We start from the raw sequence: 25,908 nt of genomic DNA, 5'->3' as shown, positions 1-25,908 counted from the left end.
ATGGGACCCAGGTTAAGTTTGCAGAACGCACACAAGGCCTCAGTGTTGCATCACGGTAGTGGGGGAGGAAATGGGGGAATGAATCCCCTGTTGTTCTTCTTTTAAAATAGGCTTTATCTTAATACAGGTAGTCTTTGGCTTAGAACCACAACTGAGCCCGGAATCTTTGCTGCTAAATCGGACCGTTGTTAAGTGAGCCTTGCTCCACCTTATGACCTTTCTTGCCACAGTTGTTTGGTGAATCGCTGCAGTGGTTAGTAACACAGTTGTTAAGTGAATCTGGTTTCCCCATTGTCAGAAGGTCGCAAAAGGGGATCACACCATCCCGGGACACTGCAGCCGTCATAAATGCGAGTCAGTTACCAAGCATCTGAATTTCAATCAGGTGACCATGGGGATGCTGCAACGGTTGTAAGTGTGAAAAACGGTCATAAGTCACTTTTTTTCAGTGCTGTTGTAACTTCGAACAGCCACTAAAGCCCTAATAAGCAGGCATATATATAGAATGAAGGCTACTGCTAAGTTTGTAAGCCGCCCTGAGTCTTCGGAGAAGGGCGGGATATAAATGGAATTAAATAAATAAATAAATAAACTGTTATAAGTCAAGGACTATCTTGTACGTCCTTCTTGATTTCATTCCAAGTCTTAACATAATTATTCTGGAACAACATACCATTTGTGTTCATTATAGTGATACCCAAGTATTTCTTTGTTAATTTTTTGTCTTTTGTTGATTAAATTTAAAACCAGTGAACACCCCCAAATATTTGAGTTTTTCTCTTAAGATTTTACTCCTTCCAAATTCTCATCAGGTCCTCAGCAAACACCCATAATTTATATGCTTGTCTTTTAATCTTCACAACAGCAATTTTCTCCTCTTGCTTTATGTCTCTGTTCAATATTTCTAAAGTTAAAACAAATAGCCATGTTGAGAAAGGGAATTTTGTTTGGCTCCTTCCGCTATCTCACAGGGTTTTGTTAATTCCCCATTCACAATTATCGGTGCCTTTTGTGAGATATAAATCGATTTTACCCATTTAATAAAATTTTGCTCTAGTGGTTAAGGGATACCCATGCATATTCTTGGTATTTTTCAGCTGGCAAAGAAGGAAAAATTGGGGTATTGGTACACTCATAGGCTCTCTTCCACAGTGTTGTTGAGTGAGGAACGTGCGGGACAAGGAGTGAGGAGTCCTGAGTTCTAGTGTTACCTTAGCCCCAGAAGCTCATTGGCTGACTTTGGGTCAGCTCCTCCCTCTCAGCCCAAGAGCCAATCAGGAGCGGTGGGGAAAGGCATGGCCAGGAGTGGGGAGGTCCAGGGTTTAGACTCCCCTCAACCACAGAAGCTTATTGGGCCAGCTCCTTTCCTCTCAGCCCAATTTAGTAAAGAAGGGCTGGACTGTAATTGGGGAGACCCTGATTCTAATCCTCCCTTTCAACAACAAAAGCTCATTGGCTGACTTTGGACCAGTCCCTCCCTCTCAGTCCAAGAGCCAATCAGGTGCATTAGGGGAAATGCTGGACTAGGAAAGGGAAGACCCAGATTCTAATCTCTCCTCAGCCATTGAAGCTCATTGGCTAACCTTGGGCCAGCCCCTCCCTCTCAGTCCAAAAGTCAGTCAGGTGTGGTAGAGGAAGAGTTTGGATTTAAGAGGGAGGGGGGTCCGAGTTCTAGGCTCCCCACAGCCACGGAGGCTTTGTTTGCTTTTTGCAAGCCTGATTCCTCCTTAGGATGATTCCTCTTTAGCAAGAGGTTCCAATTTCACTTTCTCAGAATAAACCACAATTTCCAAAAATAACTCTGGAGTTTTTGAAATGTTGCCAGATTCCTAGTTCGATGTCATAATTTGTCTACCCCATGAAGTGAGGTCTATGGAGCTCAGAAAGTATTTATTTCTTCAAATGCCTTGTCAAAGCTCCCCCTTTGTAAAGTAAAGTAGCTGGGGGAAGAAAACGTCAAGCTTAAATCAGGAATGCCCTTAATTCAGAAACCCCGCTGCCTAAATTATGTCTTGATTAAAGATTACAGGTAATCCTCGATTTACGACCACAGTTGAGCTCAAACTTTCTGTGGCTAAGTGAGACAGTTAAGTGAATTTTGCCCCATTGTATGACCTCTCTGGCCACAGTTGTTAAGTGAATCACTGGAGCTGTGAAGTTAGTGGCACGGTTGTTAAGTGAATCTGGCTTCCCCATTGACTTTGCTTGTCAGAAGGTCACAAAAGGGGATCACATGACCCCGGGACACTGCAACCGTCATAAATATGAGTCAGTTGCCATGTGTCTGAATTTTAATCACATGACCATGGGGAAATGCTGCAACCGTCGTTAAGTGTGAAAAATGGTCATAAGTCACTTTTTAAAGTTGTGCTGTAACTTTGAACGGTCACAAAACGAACTTTTGTAAATTGAGGACAGCCTGTAATCTGTTCTCCTTTTTGTTGGTTAATCTATTAATTGTTGTTTGCAGCTCTGTTTCATACATGGAATATAGACTGGTAGGTCTAAAGTGTAATTCCCTTTTCTGTAATCTATCCCATTTTTTCTTTTGGGGGCTTTTTTATTCTGAAAATAAAATTTCCTTAATTGGACCTCCCTTCTTGTTTTGCTTCATACTTTTTCACATTTTATTTATTTATTATTCAATTTATATGCTGCCCATCTCACTATCCAGAGCCACTGTGGACTGCTTACAATGCAGTAAATATATGAATACAAAAACAATTTGCATGGTACCAATACTCAGCTAGTTCTTACTTATCGCCTACCTCATTTAGCGACCATTTCAAAGTTATGACGGTGTAAAAAAAAAGCTTTTGTGACCAGTCTTCACATTTATGGTCTTTGCAGTGTCCTACGGCCACATGATCGCCATGTACATCTTCGGAAAAGCAGAGTTAATGGAGAATGCAGGAGTAAAATTGCAAATTGCAGTCACATGATGTCTCACTTAACAACTGTGGCGATCCATTTAACGACTGGGAAGTGACATTGTAAGCCCTTTACGGTCACGTGATTTTTCACTTAGCAATTGCTGCACAGTTGTGGTCGTTAAGCGAATATTATCTGCAAGGTAAACATCAAGCTGTCCAATGTTGTAAGTTGCCTCTAGCTTTCCAACTAGAAAGCTAGCTGGTCAGGAGAAAGGCATTCCATTGGACTTTTTTTTTAAAAAAAACCCCATCTTCTTACATTTTTCATAACATAAACTGTTAGGATAACTAGAAATTCCTTTGACCAGAAAAAAGTGCTCTGTTTTATATCAAGAGACTACTGTCCAAAGACAGGCAATAGTTTTTTTGGGGGGGCTGGTGAGCAAAATTGGAATTTTGAGCAAAAGCCGGGGGCACGCTCACAAAATGGTTGCTTTAGGGAGCTGTCCTTTTTACAGACTAGGCAGTGCTCCCCCACCATAGTCTTTCTTCATTCTCTCCCACCCCACCACCCCCAGGCTGCTGGGTCCGTTTCTAGACCAAGCCCTAGGCTGTAGTTATTTTATTTTCTAAAAATACAATCAAATGACTGTGGGGCCTTTGTGGAACCCAAGGGCATTTCTGGAAATGAAGATGTTGCTAGAGGCTCCTTGGCATTCGATTTGCATGTAACTGTTCCTCTCATTTTTTTCTTAAAATAATGAAAATTATCTTCAAAATATTAAAGACAGGTGAGCAAGATGGAGGGTGGCGGGGGGCTTTGTTCAGACACCCACACCCTTTTGATTCAACATGCTGGCTGGGGAAATCTGGGAGTTGAAGTCCACAGGTCTTAAAGTTGCCAAGATTGGGGACCCCTGTCTCAAATGTAGGCATGTGAGCATGCGGAAGTGGGTTTGCAGCCGTTGGGACTTTGGGAAAGAGTTGTAAGTAGTTCTGGGGAGGTCTGACATAACTTCAAACGGTTGTTATGTAACCCAGCGTTAAGTGAGGACTAGCATCCTTTTTATGTCATTTGTCACAGCTCTTGGGCACATTTATAAACCTAGTTCCTAACAATGAGGATGAATGGTGGCGGGGAAAATTTTTCCAAATACCAGATTAATCCACCATCTTTGCTTTTTGATGTTTAACAGGCGAATGTTCTAATTTATTATACATTTAATATTTTTACTTATTTTGGCACTTTTTCCCTAGGCCAAGACTTGAGGTAAACACCTAAAAATAGACTATAATGTTGGTCAGCCCTTCCCAAGATGGAAACCACAAATTTTTTTTAACGAGGGTTAAAATTGTGGTTTAATAGAGGCAGACCTCAACGTATGGCTGTAATTAAGGTGGGAATTACAGTCATAAATTGTGCCAGTTGTTAATTTTATGACACTTTTTTTGCAGCAGTCGTTAACTGAACAGCACAGTCGTTAAACCAAACCTGTCGTCAAGAATGGGCAATTTTTATCAGAAACTGCAAGTAAATGTAGGTTCCTGGCCAAAAAAAATGTCATAAATCACGGTCATGTGATTGTAAATGTGGGCCAATTGCTGAGCACCCAAAATGGGAACATGTAATATTGGGAAGAGGGGGAGCAGCCATTAAAACTTTGAATCTGGCCTATAAGTACCGTGTGGTGTTTTTTTTAGTCCATCATAACTTTGAACACGAAAAGAGCAGTTGTAAGTCAAGGACTATCTGTGAGGTTGTTTTAACTGTCTCCAAAATGGAATTACCAGAAAAGCTGCATGCCAAGATATCAAGGGCAAAAATGAAGAGGACTCAATCCCATCTCTCTCATTCATTCATTCATTCATTCATTCATTCATTCTCTCTCTCTCTCTCTCTCTCTCTCTCTGTGTGTGTGTGTGTGCGTGTGTGTGTGTCTATGAGAGAAAGAGAGAGCGTCAGCAAGTCTTGAAATATTCTTAAAACATAAGGAGCTAGGTAGAATTTAATTCAAGCTAGGATCTTTTGTGTATAGTAACTTATGTCAGCATGTTTTGTTTCACTTCTGAGAAAATTTAAAGCATGTTTTTTGTTCTTAGGACTGGAGAGCCTGTGGTTTATCTTCTGTTAGGATGATTTTTTTTCTTTCTGTGTTTTTTTGGTTGTGCAGTCTATCCTAGGTAGGAGAGCCGTACACATGGGCCATGCTTTCTTCAAAATTGGAGGTGGAAAAAAGCAGCACAGAGTTGAAATTGTAATGCAATCTGGATTGATCATTGATTGATTTCTAAGCTTGGTAACTTTAAGATGTTGTGGAGTTCAACTTCCAGAATTCTCCAGCCAGCATGTTGCTAATAGTTGCTAAACTTGAGAAACGCTGATATACCACTAGATGGAATTTAAGAAGTCTGTTTAGTAGTTTCCTTGTTTTTCCAATTTTTGTCTGTATATGTAGATTGATAAATTTGGGCTGACTGTGATGATAATCAGAGTCACACAGGAAATCAAGAAGCAACCATTTCTAATCTTAAAAACAATATTATGCACCATGATTTCCTATGAGATGGCTTTTCGCGACAATGAAAAATTCCAATCAAGCACAGAAACCTATTTTTTTCTTATTATGTTCTGTGTGTACATATATATACCTTTGCAAATAATGTCAGTTATCAATTTATTTTGGTTATTACAGCTTTCTTTCCCTACTCAAAGACTCTGAGTGGGTTACAACGCAATAAAAAGAATAAAGAAAAATAATAACACTGCTGGCAGACTTCGACTTATAACCATTTATTTAGCGGCTGTCCGAAGTTACAACACCACTGGAAAAAAGTGACTCACCATCAGTTCTTGCACTTACAACCACGGTCACTCTATCCCCATGGTCACATGATCAAAACATGGGCACTTGGCAACGGATATGTGTTCATACTGTCAATGGGGAAAAAAGGATTCATTTAATGGCTACGTCATTCACTTAACAATTGCAGTGATTCACTTAATGATGATAGAAAAGTTTGTAAAACTGCTCACGAGTCACACAACTCTTCAAAGAACTTTGAGGCATTGTTTACCTTAAAGAATCTTTATTTGAGTAGCATAGCATCGGCACTAACGGCACTAGGCACTAACGTAGTCGAAGCTAAAAACTGATGAGTTCCCCTCCCCTGAGCACATAGTACCAAAGCACAATTCCCTCCCTCAATTAACCGTCATAAATCACATTCTCCAATTAGTTTGAAGCGGGCTTCCCCTCCAGTTCCCCAGCCCGCCAATTCTCATCGTCTCTTATTTCAACAGCCTTGCTTCTCACACTAGGTCCAGTGTTATTATATCTAGCTAGAGACTCTCGTGGATATTTCCCCCCCCACCCACCAGCATCATCTAACAAAGCTTTAAAAAAAAGAAAATGGCTGCATCTCCATCTGTTGTCAATGCAAAAACATCCGATGTGAGCAGCGTTGACAGGACAGTTCCATGGAATCAAACTCTCTTCAGCCATCTCTGGTGCTATGAGGGGTGGGGTGGGGTTAAGTATCTCTGGAGGTGAAGAGTTCCAGAAGGTGGGAGCCACCTCAGAGAAGGCCTACAGGTAGTCCTCGACTTACAACAGTCCGTTTAGTGACCGTTCAAAGTTACAACGGCACGGAAAAAAGTGACTTGTGACTGTTTTTCACACAACCGTTGCGGCATCCCCATGGTCCCATGTAATCAAAATTCAGATGCTTGGCAACTGACTCGTATTTATGATGGTTACAGTGTCCTGGGGGGGGTCACGTGATCCCCTTTTGCAACCTCCTGACAAGTCAACAGGGAAGCGAGATTCACTTAACCGTGTTACTAACTTAAGAACTGCACTGATTCACTTAGCAACTGTGGCAAGAAAGGTAAAATGGGGCAAAACTCACTTAACAACTGTCTTGCTTAACAAAAGAAATTTTGGGCTCAGTTGTGGTCTTAAAGTCTAGGACTGCCCATGCCATTATACCCTGGAGCAGGGGTAGGCAACTTTGGCTGTTTTATGACTCGTGGACTTCAACTCCCAGAATTCCTGAGCCAGCCACGCTCAGCGGAAAGAGAGAAGTTTCCAAGCTGAGCCATGTTGGCTCAGGAATTCTGGGAGTTGAAGTCCACGAGTCAAGGTTGCCTACCCCTGCCCTGGAGTGATGTTTATCAACCTTGGCAACTTTTAAGAGGGCTGGGGAATTCTGGGAATTGGGCCAAGGTTAAGAAACACTTCTCTAGACCAGAGGTCCCCAACCTTTTGTTGCACCAGGGACTGGTTCCGTGGAGAGAGGTTTTTCCGCAGACCGTAGGGGGCGTGGTTTTGTGTGCTGCCTGCATCCCGTCGATGGGGCTTGTTTGTGTGGACCGGTTGCCGGCATCCCGTGGCCCGGTACTGGTCCACGGCCCAGGGGTTGGGGACCCCTGCTCTAGACCAATTCTGAGTCATTTCCATTGCCTTCCCATTTAAGGGTGCATTGCAGGAACCCAGCCAGGTAGCGATCGGCATGAGTTTATTATTTATTTAAAGATTTATATGGCCACTGCTCTTAAGCAACTCTTGAGTTACGGTTGCCACGTCCAGATAGGGTTGTAAGTGGCACATCAGCTAAAACTGGGCAAAAGGCCCCTGGCTGTGACCTTCTGCTATTTAAGCAGCAGCTTTGAGAATTCCCAAGATACAAACTCCTTCAGGCGGAACATGACTCTGCTCCGAGTGACGATTGAAACGGATATTCCTGAACATTTACTGAAGCCTGGCAGCTCATTATTGGAGGGATTAAATCCGAGTTTTATTTTGCCCCATCCAGACTCTGACAGCTTCCAAGATTTCCTGGTTTGGACTGGAGTGGTAAAGTACCACTGAGGTATACAGCATACTGGTGGCACCTCACCGTGGGCTGATAGAAGATCTCTAATTGCCTCCTACATTGGTGGAATTCTCTGATGATGGAATGGAAAGGAATTCTTTCCAAAATATTGCAGAAGAAGGGCTGGGCATTTTTCTGGCACTAAATAAGCAATTACTGTAGGGTCCTCCCCATGAAACCAAGACTCGGTTGCATAGAATCACAGAACAGAATAATAGAGTTGGAAGGGACCTTGAAAGTCTTCTAGTCCAGGGGTCTCCAACCCCCCAGACCATGGACCAGTAACGGTCAGTGGCATGCCAGCAACCGGTCTGCACAAACAAAGCTCCATCCATGGGATGCAGGCAGCACACAAAACCACGCACCTTCCGGTCCACGGAAAAACCTCTCTCCACGGAACCGGTCCCTGGTGCCCAAAAGGTTGGGGACCTCTGTTCTAGTCCAACCCCCTACTTAAGCAGGTGACTTTATAACATCTGAAAAAAAATGCTTGTCCAATCTCCTCTTAAAAACCTCCACTGGTGGAGCACCCACAACTTCTGGAGGCAGGTGGTTCCACTGATTAATTGTTCTCACTGTCAGGAAATTCCTCCTTAGTTTCAGGTTGCTTTTCTCCTTGGTTAGTTTCCGGGCATTGCTTCTTGTTCTGCCTTCAGGTGCTTTGCAGCAAAGTTTCCCAATGTTTCCAGCTTTGCGGACAGGCGGGGGAGAGAGAGGGGATGAATGCTCGTGAATGGCTGGCAAGCATGCACACATGCAGTTCCATTTGCACGATTGGCGTGCACACGCGCACCTGCTCACTTAAATGGAGCCTGAACGTGCTTGCCTGGTGCTCATGCCAGTGAATTTGGCATGCCATTTCCACGGCTGCTTCCACGGCCCGGTTGCAAACCCCTCATGGGCCACTAGTGGGACGCCGCCCACAGGTTGGGGACCCCTGCTGTAGGGCATACAGATAACCCTCGATTTACGACCATTTGTTTAGTGCCCGCTTGAAATTAGGGCAGCAGTGAAAAAAGAGACTTATGACCAGTTTTCACGTTTACAACTGCTGTGGTATCCCCATGGTCACGTGTTCAAAATCCGGATGTTTGGCGAATGAGATGTATTTGTGGCAGTTCCTGGGATCTTGTGATCACTATTTCCAACCTTCCCAGCTGGCTTCTGACAAGCAAAGTCAATGGAGAAGTGAGATTCACTTAACATCCGTGTTACTCACTTAACAACTGCAGCGATTCACTTAACTGTGGCTACAAAGTTGTAAAATGGGGCAAAACCAGTGGTGGGGATTCAGCCGGTTCGCACCGCTTCGGCAGAACCGGTAGCTAATTTTTTGTTGCCCAGGCCCAGAACGGACTTCCGGAAGCGGCATCCACACAGAGAACCGGTTGTTCACATATTTGAATCCCACCACTGGGCAAAACTGCCTTGCTTAGCAACAAAGTTTGGGCTCAAGAGCGGTTGTAAACTGTAATAGCATAATTTTGAAAGCCTGCTCGAGTTTCTTCTCTTTGTTCCCTCTTGTACTAAACAACATACAAGCAGGATTATTTTGTCTTCCTTTCTCAAGCTTTCCACTTCCCCCGGGGTTGTGTTGTCATTTTTCCCTCCCTTAATGGCTCCTCCATTCTTCCATCAACCCAACAAGAGATGTCACAGTGAACAGGATGAACTCACAATTCAGCCTATCCAGAGTTAGCGGAGTGGGTAAAATCACTCGGGGAAATATGACATCATCCGACAACAAAGGGAGGAAAGCAAATTGATAGGTGGAAGGGCGTGGCTTCAGTGGCCCGTCGGCAGCCAATCCCATTGGGTCGTGCGATGACATCACTGCGGGGCTATGGAATAGTGCAGAGGTCCTCAAACCCGGCCACTTTAAGACTTGTGGACTTCAATTCCCAGAATTCCCCAGCCAGCCATGGCTGGCTGGGGAATTCTGGGAGTTGAAGTCCACAAGTCTTAAAGTGGCCAAGTTTGAGGACTGCTGAAGTAGCGTTAATAAGAGTGAAACTGAATGGAATGTCAAATAATTGAGTCATGTCAGCTCAACACGCTTCCCTTTTCCAGCCAAACCTCTTTTTTTGTTTTGTTTTTAGCATCCATCCATCTATTTATTTAAAACCTGCCGATAATGAATCCCATACTTGTGTAGTGGAATGGCGGAGCAGAAACAGCGATGGATAATTGTGACTGCTAAATTATTGCAAAAGCCGGGTATACATATTTTTTTTTCCCCCTCCTGCAAATTCCCTCTTCTCAACTTCGTTGGCATGTATCCTTCGGGCTGTCTGCGATTGGCAGCTGCTTCAGAGCGATGCTGTTCTTTTTCTCTCTTTCTCTCCCGTTTAAACTCCCCTATTTTGCTTGAAGAAAAGTGTGCGGGAGGAACGGGGATGGGGTGGGGAATAGAGGGGAGTGTTTTTTTGGCGGGGGAGGGAGGAAGGCCCATTTTAACCTTCTGCCTGGAACCAATTAAAAAGGTCTTTCCACCGAGACGGAAAGTGCTTGGGTACTTTGTAAGGAGCAAACGGGCTCCTTACAAAGGAGAGGAACAGCTTTTGAAGCCGGAGAAAAAGCTGCGTCCGTTGGGAACCTCCAGGCTTTTGAAAACTCAGTTTAGCTTTTTTTTTTCCCCCTCCCACCCTGCTGCTTCCTTTCTCTACCCCCAAATAATTTTTTTAAATAGCCAAATTATAGGGGGGCCCCCCCTGCCTCCTTTTGCTTGCAAGTTAGCAAACTCGGAAGATCAACCTTGCCAGTGATATTCCATGGGGAATCTGGGAAGGGAGGGCAAGGGGTGTGTCTGGGGGGGGGAATGTTTTCTTGGATAGTCACCCCATTCCTGGAGGCCCGGAACACTTCGGAAGGGCTAAACAATCGGGGAATATCATGTTCGCGCGGAACGGTGTTCCAGAAATCCCAAAGCAAGGGAGATTGGAAGAGAGATTGGGGTTGAAGCCCCATTCCCCTTAGGGTAAAACCGAGGCGTCAATTGGGAAGAAGAACAGGAGGTGATGCTTTGGGAAAAGGGCAGATTGGAACACAGAACACAGAGAAGAACATCATCAGAATTGGAAGGGACCTTGGAGGTCTTCTAGTCCAGCCCCCTGCTCTAGCAAGACACCCTACCATTTCAGACAAATGGTTGTCCAGTCTCTTCTTGAAAGCCTCCAGTGATGGAGCACCCACGATGTCTGAAGGCAAAGCCGTTCCACTGGTTAATTGTTTTCACTGTTAGGAAATTTCACCTCCGTTCCAGGTTGCTTCTCTCCTTGATTAGTTTCCCCCTATTGTTTCTTGTCTTGCCTGAAGGCAGGACAAGAAGCAACGGATGGAAACTAATCAAGGAGAGAAGCAACCTAGAACGAAGGAGGAACTTCCTGACAGTTGGAACAATTAACCAGTGGAACAGCCTGCCTCTAGAAGCGGGGAATACTCCAACACTGGAAATTTTTAAGAAGAGACTGGCCAGCCATTTGTCTGAAAAGGTATACGGTTTCCTGCCTGAGCTGGGGGTTGGACTAGATGACCTCCAAGGTCCCTTCTTCTTCTTCTTCTTCTTCTTCTTCTTCTTCTTCTTCTTCTTCTTCTTCTTCTTCTTCTTCTTCTTCTTCTTCTTCTTATTATTATTATTATTATTATTATTATTATTATTGCCTTTTGGTGCTTTGGAAAATAAATTGACCCCCTCTTTCTTGTGTCAGACCCTCAAATATTGGAACACTGCTATCATGTCACCCCTGGTCCTTCTTTACACTAGGCTACTACACATACCCAATTCCTGCAACTGTTCTTTGTATGTTTTAGCCTCCAGTTCCTTAATCATCTTTGTTTCTCTTCTCTGAACTCCAAAATAGGATCGCTGCAGTTGAAATTTCCCTTCATTTAGAAGCTTTCCTTGTGATCTTGAAACATCTTCAGGATGAACCTGTATCAGCGTTAAATTTGTTGAGCTGATTACAGGTAACCCTCAACTTACAACGATTCGATCAGTGTCCGTTCAAAGTTACAACACGAAAAAAGTGACTTACCGTGGGTCCTCCTCATGTTTATGACCTTCACAGCATCCCCAGGGTCAAATGGTCAAAAATTTTGGCACTTGGCAACCGGCGTGTATTTACAGTGGGTGTCGCATCCTGGAGTCATGTGATCGTTAGTTGTGACCTTCCCTGGCTGGCTTTCAACCGACAGAGCCGATGGGAGGAAGCCAGATTCGCTTAATGATTGTGTGACTCACTTAACGACTGCAGTGATTCACTCAACAGTTGTGACAGAATAGGTCGGAAAGTCAGGTGTGACTCACTTAAGAGCTGTCTGGCTTAGCAACAGAACCTGTGAGCCCAACTGTGGTTGTAAGTCGAGGACTACCTATCTGCAGAAAGTTATTGGTATATTCAGACAGAGGCTGGACAACCATTGGTGGAAGATTCCTCATCAAGCACAGCTTCCTTTTCTAATTCACTGTTTGTCAACCTCAGCAACTTGAAGATGCATGGACTTCAACTCCCAGAATTCCCAAGGCAGCATGGTTTAAGATATGTGAACTTTAACTCCCAGAATTGCTGGCTTGGGAATTCTGGGAATTGAAGTCCATGCATCTTCAAGTTGCTGAGGTAGATAAACATTGGTCTCGTTGACCCTTTCCACCTCTAGTTTTCTTTCAAGAGGATATACTCTGTGTGTGTGTGTGTGTGTGTGTGTGTGTGTGTGTGTGTGTGTGTATTTTACTCCATTACATTTTATTTTGAAGCTTTAAGACTACAGTTGCATTGATTGTGTTGTTTTGCCCAAGGGATCAAGCCTGCGTCCGTATTTTTTTTCCTTCTTGTCTGTGTGCTCTTGAATTTCCCTCCCTGCTTTTCCATTGATATTCCAAAATCTCAGCATTGCAGGTAGTCCTCGTTTAGCCACTGTCTCGTTTCGCAATCATTTGTAGTTACGACCATGTTTTAAAAGTAACTTTACAGCCGATCCTTGCATTTATCACCTTTCTGGTCTGTGAAGGAAAGGAAGACTAAAGGGTTCATTATCTGAGGATTTTAAAAATAGACAGGCAGTCAGATAGACCGACGGATGATAGATAAATGATAGATAATAAGTAGGTAGAAAGAACATAAATAAAGATAGATAGATAGATAGATAGATAGATAGATAGATAGAGATAGATAGATAGATAGATAGATAGATAGATAGATAGATAGATAGATAGATAGATAGATAGATAGTAGAATTATATATAAAATATATAAAATATATATTTAGGATGATTTTTTTCCTCAGTCTAATTCTGAAAGACAGCTACATACACATTATTTCTCTGTCCCTTGCGAATTCTCTTTATGATCCCTGGCTCTTGATGGGGCTGATGAGAAGGAATGTATGTCTTAAAGAGCTGGTTTCCCTCCCCATCCCATATTTGAAGTTTAATTTCTTAAAATAGTATAGTTGTGGGACCCCGATTTTTTTTTAAAAAAAAGAAGAAGTGCCTTCAAAGGGAGTTACGCCAGTTAGAAGAGGAACCACCAGGACTGGTGAGTTGATCTGTAACCAAAAATCAGTTGGTGTCTTGTAGCAGCTTTTCCAACAAATATATACAGGTAGTCCTCGATTTACAACCATTCATGTAGTGACTATTGGAAGTTACAACGGCACTGGGGAAAAAAGTGAATTGTGACCGTTTTTCACAATTGCGACCGTTGCAGCATCCCCATGGTCGCATGATCAAAATTCAGCCGCTTGGCCTCTGACTCATATTTATGACGGTTGCTGTGCCCCGGGGTCAGGTGATCAGCTTTTGCGAATGTCTGACAAGCAAAGTCAATGGGGAAGCCAGATTCACTTAACAACTGCGTTACTGACTTGACAACTGCAGTGATTTACTTAACAACTGTGGCAAGAAAGGTCATAAAATGGGGCAAAACGCACTTAACAAATGTCTCACTTAGCAACATAAATTTTGGGCTCAAGTGTGGTCGTACGTTGAGGACTACCTGTAGCTTTCTATCTGTGAGAAAGGGAAGGAAGGTAGATTACAGGTAGTCCTCGACTTACAACCATTTGTTTAGCAGTCCTGTGATCGCCTTTTGCAACCTTCTGACAAGCAAAGTTAATGGGGAAGCCAGGTTCACTTAACAACCGTGTTACTAACTTAACAGCTGCAGTGATTCACTTAACAACCGTGGCAAGGAAAGTCATAAAATGGGGGCAAAACTCACTTAACGGCTGTCTGGCTTAGCAGTGGCAAATTTGGGCTCTATTGTGATAGTAAATTGAGGACTACCTATATTAAAATGCATCAGGTTTTTGATGTAGTGCCCTTGATATGATGGACAGAGTGGCTAGATTGACGTAAAACGTTTAGCAATTTTTAGAAAGGGTGGACTTCAACTCCCAGAATTCCCCAGCTAGCCATGGTGGCTGGGGAATTCTAGGAGTTGAAGTCCACCATCTTAAAGTTGCCTGGGTCGAAAAGCATTTGGTTTTACTCCAGTTAACCATGAAGTCATAGCTGTAGACCAGGGGTGTCAAACTCAATTTCATTGAGGGCCGCATCAGCATTGCGGTTGCCCTCAGGGGGCCGGGTGGGTATGGCCAGGGTGGGCGTGGCCTACTGGGTGGGCGTGGCTAGAGTGCGTATGGCCTACTGGGTGGGCATGGCCAGCTTTACATCGTTCGCATCAAGGGTGCCTATGGGGGCCTGGGCAGGAGTGGGACAGATCTGAGGGTCTCTGGCAGGAGGAGGGTCTCTGGGCCAGGGCCAAGGCAGTGGGGGCCGTTCCCTCACTGTTTCCAGGATGGCTTCGCGGGCCGCATGAAACCATTTTGCGGGCCGGATCCGGCCCCCGGGCCTTGTGTTTGACATGTCTGCTGTAGACAGAAGAGTACTGTGTCTTATTGGCGAGAGTTGAATTTGTAAAATGATACTTGCAACTCATCTGATTATTTATTTATTTATTTATTTATTTATTTATTTATTTATTTATTTAATTTATATGCCACCCTTCTCCCTAAGGACTCAGGGCGGCTCACAACAATAAAAAATTAAAAAAACTTAGAATACAAAGATTAAAAAAGAATTAAACAATAAATAAAGAGCAATTTAAGCCGACAAAAACCAAATTTAAAAAACCATGATCAGTCCAGGCCCGCTTGTTGGAACAACCATGTCTTCAGGTCGCGGCGGAAGGACCGAAGGTCAGGGGCCGTCCGCAGCTCCGGAGCCAGTTCATTCCAGAGGGTCGTTGCACCCACAGAGAAGGCTCTCCCCCTGGGGGTCGCCAGCTGGCATTGCCTGGCCGACGGCACCCTGAGGAGGCCGATTCTGTGGGAGCGAACCGGGCGATGGGAGGTTGACAATGGCAGCAGGTGGTCTCTCAAGTACCCCGGGCCTAAGCTACTTCCTCCAGTCTGTCGTCCCAAGGGCCCGCTGGTTCCCCATCTTTGCCCCCCCTTCTTCACCCCCCAGTCTTTGTCTTGGCAACCCTCAAGGCTTTGCCCAGGAAGAGAGATCTACCCTTGGTTGGTTGTCTTTTTCAAATCAGGAGGAAGGTAAAGACTTGGACGAGAATGCCGGTTGTCAAAGGAGGTCCAGGCCTTGTCAAAAACGTCAAAATCTGATCAGCTCTTCCGTCAACAGTGATAAGGCACCTGTTTAAAAAACTGGAGGAAAAAAGAGGCAAGTTCTAGGTTGGCTTGCGAAGGTCAAGATCCTAATATCCAGAGAAGGGAAAACCTTTGAGCACTTTTGCCAAATTCGGTCAGATTTTGCTCGATAGAAGGCTGAGGAGGCCACAGGAGTTGAGAAGAAGAAAGACACACTTGACTGTTGACCTCCTCAGGGCTCTGCCCCGTGTTCTGGCTGGCAAGAAAACCCCGGCACGGTGTGGGGAGGAGGAGGCCGCAAAATAAAAATGTTTAAAGATAAATAAATAGTTCCTCCCCTCTCAGCTCTTCGCCCAGCTTTGCATATCCGGTCCTGGTTGACCAGGTTCTGCCAAGGCTGGGTTTCTCCCTGTCCCCTCGCCCTGCCTTTCTTTGTCTCAGGCCTTATAAACCTCATTAATTAATGGGATAACAAATGGGCTTGCCAGCGCCTTCCCCTCCTCCCTCAGCACATGCCAAGAAAGGGGGCAGAACATTTTTAAATGTGCAGAAGACGACATCAGCCAAGGCCTTTTCCCAGGAGGAGAACCGGTCTCGCAAAAATATTCCGTGCTGGCTGAAGTTCCCGATTTTGGTTTCAGCGCCCTTTCCCTGCCTTGCCAGGTCTCTTCTCTTCTCTTCTCTTCTCTTCTCTTCTCTTCTCTTCTCTTCTCTTCTCTTCTCTTCGCTTCGCTTCGCTTCGCTTCGCTTCTCTTCTCTTCTCTTCTCTTCTCTTCTCCTCCCCTCCCCTCCCCTCCCCTCCCCTCCCGCCTTGCAGTCGCAGGAGTCTTCTCCAGCACCAGAGTTCAAAGGCCTCAATTCTTTGGCACTCAGCCTTTTTTATGGTCCAACTTTCACTGCCGTACATTGCAACTGGGAAGACCATGGCCTTGACTAGACGCACTTTTGAGGACTACCTGTACTTTATCGCTTTTTTCCTTTTTTTTTTTTTTTGGTCATCAAGTTTTTGACACCTTGCTAGGTGACTGGTGGTACTCGGATGTTGCCATATCCTAAAAGTGGTACAGTGGGTGAAAAGGTTGAAAAGCCCTGATCTAACCATCTCCTCCTCTGCCGTCTATTTCTCCTTTTGCCTTCCCTCTTTCCCAACATCAGGGCCTTTTCCAACGAGTTCCTTCTTATTATTTGGTGGCCAAAGAATTTGAGCTTCAGCTTCAGTTCTCTCTCCTTCCAAGGAAGAGTCAGGGTGGATTTCCTATGGATGACTACACAAATCGAGATTGACCATAGGCAACACTAGAGAAACGTCTGCGAGAAAACAAGCTCAGAGAGCATCAAGGACCCCCACAACATCATATGATTGCTAATTGCAATTGCAATTGCAATAGCACTTATATACCACTTCATAATGCTTTACAGCAGGGGTCCCCAACCCCCGGTCCGTGGACAGGCACCGGTCCACAGCATACCAGAAACCAGTCCGCGGAAACAAAAGAAGCCCCATCCGTGGCATGCAGGCAGCATGAGAAACCGTGCCCCCTCCAGTCCAAGGAAAAATCTTTCCACAGAACCAGTCCCTGGTGCCCAAAAGGTTAGGGACCTCTGCTTTACAGCACTCTCTGAGTGGGTTACGGAGTCAGCCTATTGCCCCAGACAATCTGGGTCCTCATTTTACCGGCCTTGGAAGGATGGAAGACTGAGTCAACCTTGAGCCGGTGAGAATCGAACTGCTGGCAGTTGGCAGAATTAGCCTGCAATACTACATTCTAACCACTGCGCCCCCATGGTTAAGCGAATCCGATTCCACCCATTGTTGGAAGCCAGCTAAGAAGGTGGTGATGACATGACCTTACAGAGCCCAAACTTTGATCACATGATAGTGGAGATGCTGCGGTGGGCACAAGTGCGAGGAAGTCTGTTTTTTCAGTGCCGCTATAGCTTTGAGTGGTTGCTAAACAAATGGTTGTAAGTCGAGGACTGCCTGTATCTACCTGCCTTCCCTTTCTCAAGCATGGAAAGCTACAGGTAGTCCTCGACATACGAGCCCAGTTGAGCCCAAAATTTATGTTGCTAAGCGAGACATTTGTTAGGTGCGTTTTGCCCCATTTTATAACCTTTCTTGCCACAGTTGTTAAGTGAATCATTGCAGTCGTCAAGTCCGTAACATGGTTGTGAAGTGAATCTGGCTTCCCCATTGACTTTGCTTGTCGCAAAAAGGGGATCGATCACCTGACCCTGGGGCGCAGCAACCATCATAAATATGAACCAGTTGCCCAGCATCCGAATTTTGTTCACTTGACCCCAGGGATGCTGCAGCGGTCGTAAGTGTGAAAAGCGGTCATAAGCCACTTTTTTTTCAACTCCGTCGTAACTTTGAAGAGTCACGAAACGAACTAAGTCGAGGAATGCTTGTGTGGAAATCTTTTGGATTTTCTTTGAAATTATGCAGTGAAGCCACCGTGGTGCAAATTCATAAGGCAACTTTTGCATATCCTCCCACAGACACACACAGACAGACACACACACACACACACACACACACACACAAACACACACACAGAGGAGATCCCCAGTTACCCCACTCAGAATCTATCCCCTCCTCTCTTTTTTGTCACTTACTGTCACTTGGGGTGCGGGGGTGGGTGGGTGGGGGTGGGGTGCCCGAGCAAGAGACTTCTTCGCTCTGTTGCTTTTCAGCCCTGATCCCTTAAACTTATTTCAGGAATCTTGGGCCTGACTTTAATTGTTTTCCGGTTGTATTGATCCATGGCCCTCTTTTCTTCCTTCGCCCCAATCAATGGTCCTTTTCAATTTGGGGACAAAGAGAAGAGGGTCGAGGTTGAGTGAAGAATTAGATTTTGGGGGATGGAGGCTATGTGTGTGGGGGGGCAGCGTGTGCGGAGGAGAGGGACTCTCCCTCGGTCCTTGAAAGATTTCTGACATCGATCAGCTGGGGAAACAGGAGCGCTGCCTTGCTGGAGATCAATTAACCAAGTCATTAACCGTGGTCAAAGAGGGGAAACAGAAGGCTTGTTTGGGCTGTAGGAAAAGGCAGGCAAGCGCGGAAAGCGTATTTGTGCGTATTTACTTGGCTGCAGTTTGGGAACACCGGCCTAGGGGTACAGGCAGTCCTCGACTTACGACCACAGCGGAGCCCAAAATTCCAGTCGCTAAGTGAGACAGCTGTTAAGTGAGTTTTGCCCCGTTTTACGACTTCCCTTGCCACAGTTGTTAAGTGAATCACTGCAGTTGTCAAGTCAGTAACGCGGTTGTTAAATGAACCTGGCTTTGACTTTGCTTGTCAGAAGGTCTCAAAAAAGGGGATCACATGACCCCGGGACGTCATAAATACGAGTTGGTTGCCAAGTGTCCAAATTTTGATCACATGACCATCGGGATGCCGCAACAGTGGCAAGTGGGGAAAACGGCGAAAGGTCACTTTTTACGGCGCCATTGTAACTTTGAATGGTCACTAAATGAGCTGTTATAAGTCAAGGACTACCTGCATATCAATACGTTTGACTTCTGTCTCGTGTGCAGCTTATCTTTCTGTGCCATCTCCAAGCTGTAAGCTACTCCTGAATAACAGCATTAGGCAAGCTGAGATTTATCCTCTGGCATGGCATGAAGCCTGATGCCACCCGTGCTGTAACAGCTTTGTGACTGTAAGCAGATCAGAAGTTTTACTTATTGTTTAAATTAAGCCAGAAAGAGTCCAGCAACCAGCTTTTCACTCGGGTCCGTTCAAGTAACTCTGGAGAGCTCGTAAACAAGGACTTCTCTATGGGCTGGGATACACAACGTTGAGTTCAGAGGTTCCAAAGAAAATGGGGAGATAAGATATTCACTGTTTCGTTCCTTCATTGGTTCCAGTCTACCTTATGATTGCGCTGGATTTGGGGTGTCTAATTCCAGGAGAACTTCAAAAAAGTTGATTTCTGCAGCGGATTCTCAGAAATGCAACGAGGAGCAGTTTGCCGGCCTCTCGAGTTTTTCCCAATCCTAACTGAACAAGTAACAGTGAAAATAATAAAACAAATAAAATAAAAGTAAAATAAAATAAAATCTAAAATAATAAAATAGCTATTTTGTGTAGAGGCATCAGCAGTATTAGGCAGTCTCATCGTCGGCACAATAAAATGGGCATTGCAACTTTGTGACCTGAGCTTGCGTATGTGCGGGACGTCACATTGCACGTAAAAAAGGGCAGAAGTTACATCACAATGCCCTTTTTTGTCATCCCTCCCCCCCCCGGCCCATTGGGTATCTCAAACCCCAGTGTGATCATGCGTAAAATTGCATCTGGATCCTTTTGTGCGATGTTTGATTAAAGCTGGGAAGACACAGTACAGAAAAAGAGCGGTGGCCGAATGGGAGATGTATCAATAGCAAAATTATTTTCCTGCCGGGTTTCACTGATGCAAAAGTCCTTTTATGACAATAAACCACCGGTAAAAGTTACGGTACTCTTCTACTTAAGATTACTTGTTGCATAGGTAGTCCACAACTTTCGACCATAATCGGGACCGTTAATGGTAAGTCATCACAGTCGTCGTAGTCAAGGCAACCATGTGACCAGAAGTAATTTTCTGGCCTTTTTTGCAGGTTTCTTAAGCAACTGGTACAGTTGTTAGCCGAGTGCCATAGTTGTTAAGCAAACCCATTCATTTGAAGGAGCATTTTTTTGCCAGAAAATGGAACAAAAATAAGTCTCAGTCACATATCTGCAGAATGCCAAGATGGGTCCTAGTTTTCACACACACACACACACACACAGAGAGAGAGAGAGAGAGAGAGAGAGACAAGATATGCAGCCATGTAACTGGGGGGAGAGAGAGAGGGAATGCAGAGCCCCAATCATTTATAACACCCAGGGGTGCTTTATGAGCCATTGAGCGCCATTTGTCGCTGTTATAAAATGACCTGTCGTAAGTCAAGGACTACTTGTGATATTTTATAACAGAATAACAGAGTTGGAAGGGACCTTGGAGGTCTTCTAGTCCAACCCCCTGCTCAGGCAGGAAACCCTATACCATTTCGGACAAACGGCTGTCCAGTCTCTTCTTAAAGACTTCCAGTGTTGGAGCATTCACAGCTTCTGGAGGCCGGTTGTTCCACTGGTTAATTGTTCTAACTGCCAGGAAGTTTCTCCTTAGTTCTAGGTTGCTTCTCTCTTTGGTTAGTTTCCATCCGTTGCTTCTTGTCCTGCCTTCAGGCGCTTTGGAGAATAGCTTGACTCCCTCTTCTTTGGGGCAGCCCCTGAGATATTGGAAGACTGCTATCATGTCCCCCCTCGTCCTTCTCTTCATTAAACTACACATACAGTACCTAATTCCAGCAACTGTTCTTTATATGTTTTAGCCTCCAGTCCCCTGATCATATTTGTTGCCCTTCTCTGCACTCTTTTCTAGAGTCTCAACATCTTTTCTACATCGTGGAGACCAAAACTGGATGCCGTATTCCAAGTGTGGCCTCACCAAGGCATTATAAAATATTATTGACGCTTCACGTGATAATACCACTTTAGCAAACTTCAGATGGTGCTATGAGTGATAAGAGGCAAAAGAGAGCCGAGCAGTTTTGCAAATGGATGGGATTTTGTATACAGGATAAAACAGAACAGTGGAAGACTTCCAAAGCCATGGTGTCCTTCAGGAGCAATAACAGATCACAGTCAAAGTGAAATGTTGATCTGTGGGATCCTTGAGGCTCTCCCGGCTTGGTTGTTTCCTTGCAGACGTTTCATCATCCAGCTAGGTAACGTCATCAGTGCGCATTACCTAGTTGGGTAGTGAAAAGTCTGCAAGAAAACAGAAATAATAGAATAACAGAGCTGGAGGTCTTCTAGTCCTTAACAATGGTCTTGCTTAGCAACAGAAGTTGTGGTTATACCTGTGGTCTATGGCTTTTCCTTCTGTCTCAAAGCCAAGTTCATTTCCACAATCCATTGCAATGCGATAGTTGGTCCTTATTTGCCTCTACCTAGCATACAGCAGAGTTGTGAATAACTCTAGATGCCACATTTTTTGTTGTTCAGTCACTAACTCATGTCTGACTCTTTGTAATCCCATGGACGACAGCATGCCAGGCCCTCCTATCCTCTACTGTCGTCTGGAGTTGGCCCAAATTCACGTTCATTGTGTCAATGACACTGTCTAACCTTCTCGTCCTCTGCCATCCTATACTCCTTTCGCCTTCCCTCTTTCCCAACATCAGAGCCTTTTCTAAGGAGTCCTCTCTTCTCATTTGGCGGCCAAAAATGTGTGATTTCCATCTTCAGTATCTGTCTTTCCAAGAAACAGGCAAGGTTGCTTTCTTTTCAGGATTGACCTCCTTGATCTCCTTGCAGTCCGAGGGACTCTCAAGAGCCTTCCCCAACACTAGTGGACCAGAGGAATGCTGTAGATATAATTTACTTGGACTTCAGTAAGGCATTTGATAAAGTAGATCACAACCTACTACTTGATACCAGATGGATTCGTAGCTGGCTGACCGGCCGTACTCAGCGTGTGGTCCTCAATGGAACCGCATCTACATGGAAGGAAGTGTGTAGTGGGGTGCCCCAGGGCTCTGTTCTGGGCCCAGTGCTCTTCAACATCTTCATCAACGATTTGGATGAGGGGATAGATGGGGAACTCATCAAATTTGCAGATGACACCAAGCTGGCAGGAATAGCCAATACTCCAGAAGATAGGCTTAAGATACAGGAGGATCTGGACAGACTCGAACACTGGGCACTATCTAACAAAATGAAATTCAATTGTGAAAAAAGTAAGGTTCTGCATTTAGGCAGGAAAAATCAAATGCACAGGTATAGTATGGGTGGTACCTTGATCGATAGTAGTAACTGTGAGAGAGATCTTGGAGACAATCACTTCAATATGAGCCAGCAGTGTGCTGCAGCTGCCAAAAAAGCCAACACAGTGCTAGGCTGCATTAACAGAGGGATAGAACCAAGATCACGTGAAGTACTAATACCACTTTACAATGCCTTGGTAAGGCCACACCTGGAATAGTGCATCCAGTTTTGGTCACCACGATGTAAAAAAGATGTCGAGACTCTAGAAAGAGTACAGAGAAGAGCAACAAAGATGATTGGGGGACTGGAGGCTAAAACATATAGGGAACGGTTGCTGGCATTGGCTATGTGTAGTTTAATGAAGAGAAGGGTGAGGGGTAACATGATAGCAGTGTTCCAATATCTCAGGGACTGCCACAAAGAAGAGGGAGTCAAGCTATTAGTGGAAGCCTGGGAAAGGGCAGCCACGGAGGCACTCGACCAAGTTGTACCCATGCGGCCCTTGACCCGACGCAGATCCCAACGGGCCCCATGGTTCTCCATGGAGCTCCGTGAGATGAAGCGTCGGAGACGGGGCCTAGAGAGCTGTTGGAGGTCCAGCCGATCCGAATCCGACCGGTTACGACTAAGGTCGTTTACGAGAACTTATCTCGCAGCGTTGAGGGTGGCTAGGTCTAACCACTTTGCCACCCTCATCGCGTCCGCAGATAATCGCCCGGCCGCCCTGTTTAGGGTAACTTGCTCTCTTCTTAATCAGGAGGTGAGGGAGGAACCCTTGCAGGGTCGAGCCGAGGAATTTAGCCGATTTCTGTCGGACAAAATCGCTCGGATCCGGACCGGTTTGGACTCCGACTGGGCAGAGTCTGACGAAGAGCATACGGGCGGCCTTGTCGACTTAATCTGGGAAGAGTTCGATCCTGTGACTCCTGAAGAAGTGGACAAGATCATGGGGAAGCTGAGCTCCACCACGTGTTTGTTGGACCCGTGCCCATCCTGGCTGACTTATGCAGCTCGGGATGGGACACGAGGCTGGCTCCAGGCAGTGATTACTGCCTCTTTGAGTCAGGGTAGTTTTCCCTCCGCCTTGAAGGAGGCGGTGGTGAGACCCCTCCTCAAGAAGCCTGCCTTGGACCCAGCAATTTTAAACAACTATCGTCCAGTCTCCAACCTTCGCTTTTTGGCGAAGGTTGTTGAGAGCGTGGTGGCGCAGCAGCTCCCTTTGTTCTTGGATGAAGCTGACTACCTAGACCCGTACCAATCGGGTTTCAGGCCCGGGTACAGCACGGAGACGGCATTGGTCGCGCTGGCGAATGATCTCTGGCGGGCTCGGGACAGAGGTTGCTCCTCTGTCCTAGTCCTTTTAGACCTCTCAGCGGCTTTTGATACCATCGACCATGGTATCCTGCTGCGGCGTCTCAGAGGGTTAGGAGTGGGAGGCACAGTTCTCCAGTGGTTCTCCTCTTACCTTCTGGGATGTTCGCAGTCGGTGTTGGCAGGGGGGCAGAGATCGACCCTGAGACCTCTCATTTGTGGAGTTCCTCAGGAATCGGTTCTCTCGCCTCTCCTGTTCAACATCTATATGAAGCCGCTGGGTGAGATCATTCGTGGTTTTGGAGTTGGGTATCACCAATATGCTGATGATACCCAACTTTTTATTTCTACCCCAAACCACCCCAGCGATGCCCTCGACGTGATGTCCCGTTGCCTGGAGGCGGTCCGTGTCTGGATGGGGAGGAACAGGCTTCGACTCAACCCTGACAAGACTGAGTGGCTGTTCGTGCCGGCATCCCGGGAAATTCCGATTATCCCATCATTGGCCATGGGGGGTGAGTTATTACCCCCCGTAGATAGGGCCCGCAACTTGGGGGTCCTTCTAGATTCACAGCTCTCTTTGGAAGAGCATATTGGAGCTGTGACTAGGGGGGCCTTTGCCCAGGTTCGCCTGGTGCGCCAGTTGCGGCCCTATCTAGACCGGGATGCCTTGCGCACAGTCACTCATGCGCTCGTGACCTCTCGTCTAGACTACTGTAATGCTCTCTACATGGGGCTGCCCTTGAGGTCCACCCGGAGACTCCAGCTGGTGCAGAATGCGGCCGCGCGAGTTGTCTTGGGAGTTTCCCGATACTCCCATATTACACCTTTGCTCCGCGAGCTGCATTGGCTACCGGTTGCTCTCCGGGTGAGGTTCAAGGTGTTAGTGATGACTTACAAAGCCCTTCATGGCATGGGTCCGGATTACCTACGGCAACACCTGCGGCCGGCGTCAACTTCCCTCCGTCCAGTGCGCTCCCACAGAGAGGGCCTCCTCAGGGTGCCACCGATCAAAGAATGCCGATTGGTGACCCCCAGGGGGACAGCGTTCTCTGTGGGCGCGCCAGACCTTTGGAACAGCTTACCGGTCGAGCTCCGGATGGCCCCCGACCTTCGCTCCTTCCGGCGCGATCTCAAAACTTTCTTTTTCGAACAAGCTGGCCTGGTCTGATGGGATGGGGTTGGGTTTTTATAAATAGTTTTAATTGTAATATGTATTAATTTTAAGGGCATAATGTTTAATGACTTTTTAATTTTTGTATAATATTTTTATTGTGTATTGCCCTGTTCACCGCCCTGAGTCCTTCGGGAGAAGGCCGGTATAGAAATCAAATTATTAAATTAAATTAATTAAATTATTCTCCAAAGCACCTGAAAACAGGACAAGAAGCAACGGATGGAAACTAGTCAAGGAGAGAAGCAACCTAGAACTAAGGAGAAACTTCCTGACAGTTAGAACAACTAACCAGTGGAACAACCTGCCTCCAGAAGTGGTGAATGCTCCAACACTGGAAGTTTTTAAGAAGAGACTGGACAGCCATTTGTCTGAAATGGTATAGGGTTTCCTGCCTTAGCAGGGGGTTGTACTAGATGACCTCCAAGGTCCTTTCCAACTTCTTCTTCTTCTTCTTCTTCTTCTTCTTCTTCTTCTTCTTCTTCTTCTTCTTCTTCTTCTTCTTATTATTATTATTATTATTATTATTATTATTATTATTATTATTATTATTATTATTATTATTATTATTATTATTATTACTACCACAATTTGAAAGCCGGACGCCATTAATATCCAGGATATTAATACTGTAGAAAGGACAGACTGACGGTGATACATAAGGACCTGCCCTTTCAGCTTGGGGTGTCCCATCTAGAAGAGAGAAGATGGAGGTGAGACAAGATAGCCAGGTACAGGTATTTTAAGGGAAGATACAGACGGTCAAGAAGCCATCTCTCTTCTAGATGGGATACTAGAAACTACAATGAGAAATAACAGGCCTATTTTCAGCTACCCTAAAATGGTGCTTCTCAACCTTGGCAAATTTAAAATGTGGGGACTACAACACCCAGAATTCCTTATGGTTTTGTCATACTGGTCGTTAAGCAGGTCATCACTTGAGAAATCCCAATTTTACGCCACTTTTTTGTGGTCATTCGAAAGCAAACGCCCAGATTGTTAAGCAAATGCTACAGTTATTAAGTAAACCCATTTTAACCAATAGGTGGAAACTAAATGCTAGTTTCCAGGAAAAAAAACAAAAAACACACACCATAATTTGTGGTCACATGACTGTAGGATGCTGCAAACTAAATGCAGGCCAGTTGCCAAGTGCCCCAAATGCGGTCATGTGACTGTGGGGGAGGGAGACGTCTGAAGTTTGAATCCAGGTTGTACATTCTTTTTTTGGGAATTCCGTCATAACTGTGAATGGTGGCTAAGCAGCCAGT

At 45.4% G+C, this 25,908-nt stretch overlaps 1 protein-coding gene across 3 annotated transcripts in view; it reads left to right on the top strand.

The window, feature by feature from the left end:
* EFNA2 (ephrin A2) overlaps window positions 1-25,908 on the top strand; it is a gene marked incomplete at its 3' end in the record, with an annotated part of 291,821 nt that overhangs the window by 102,828 nt on the left and 163,085 nt on the right. The window contains exon 4 of one of the 3 annotated variants that reach the window (XR_014492764.1): window positions 9,848-9,966. The exons of the other annotated variants lie outside the window; for them this stretch is intronic. Of the gene's footprint in view, window positions 1-9,847; window positions 9,967-25,908 lie in introns of those variants that run through there. 3 annotated transcript variants of the gene reach the window in all.

Source organism: Vipera ursinii, assembly GCF_947247035.1.
Source record: "Vipera ursinii genome assembly, chromosome: 1".
In the NCBI taxonomy this organism is placed as follows: domain Eukaryota; kingdom Metazoa; phylum Chordata; class Lepidosauria; order Squamata; family Viperidae; genus Vipera; species Vipera ursinii.
The sequence above is the reverse complement of the archived record's forward strand: the minus strand, read 5'-3'. Positions and strand labels throughout refer to the sequence as shown.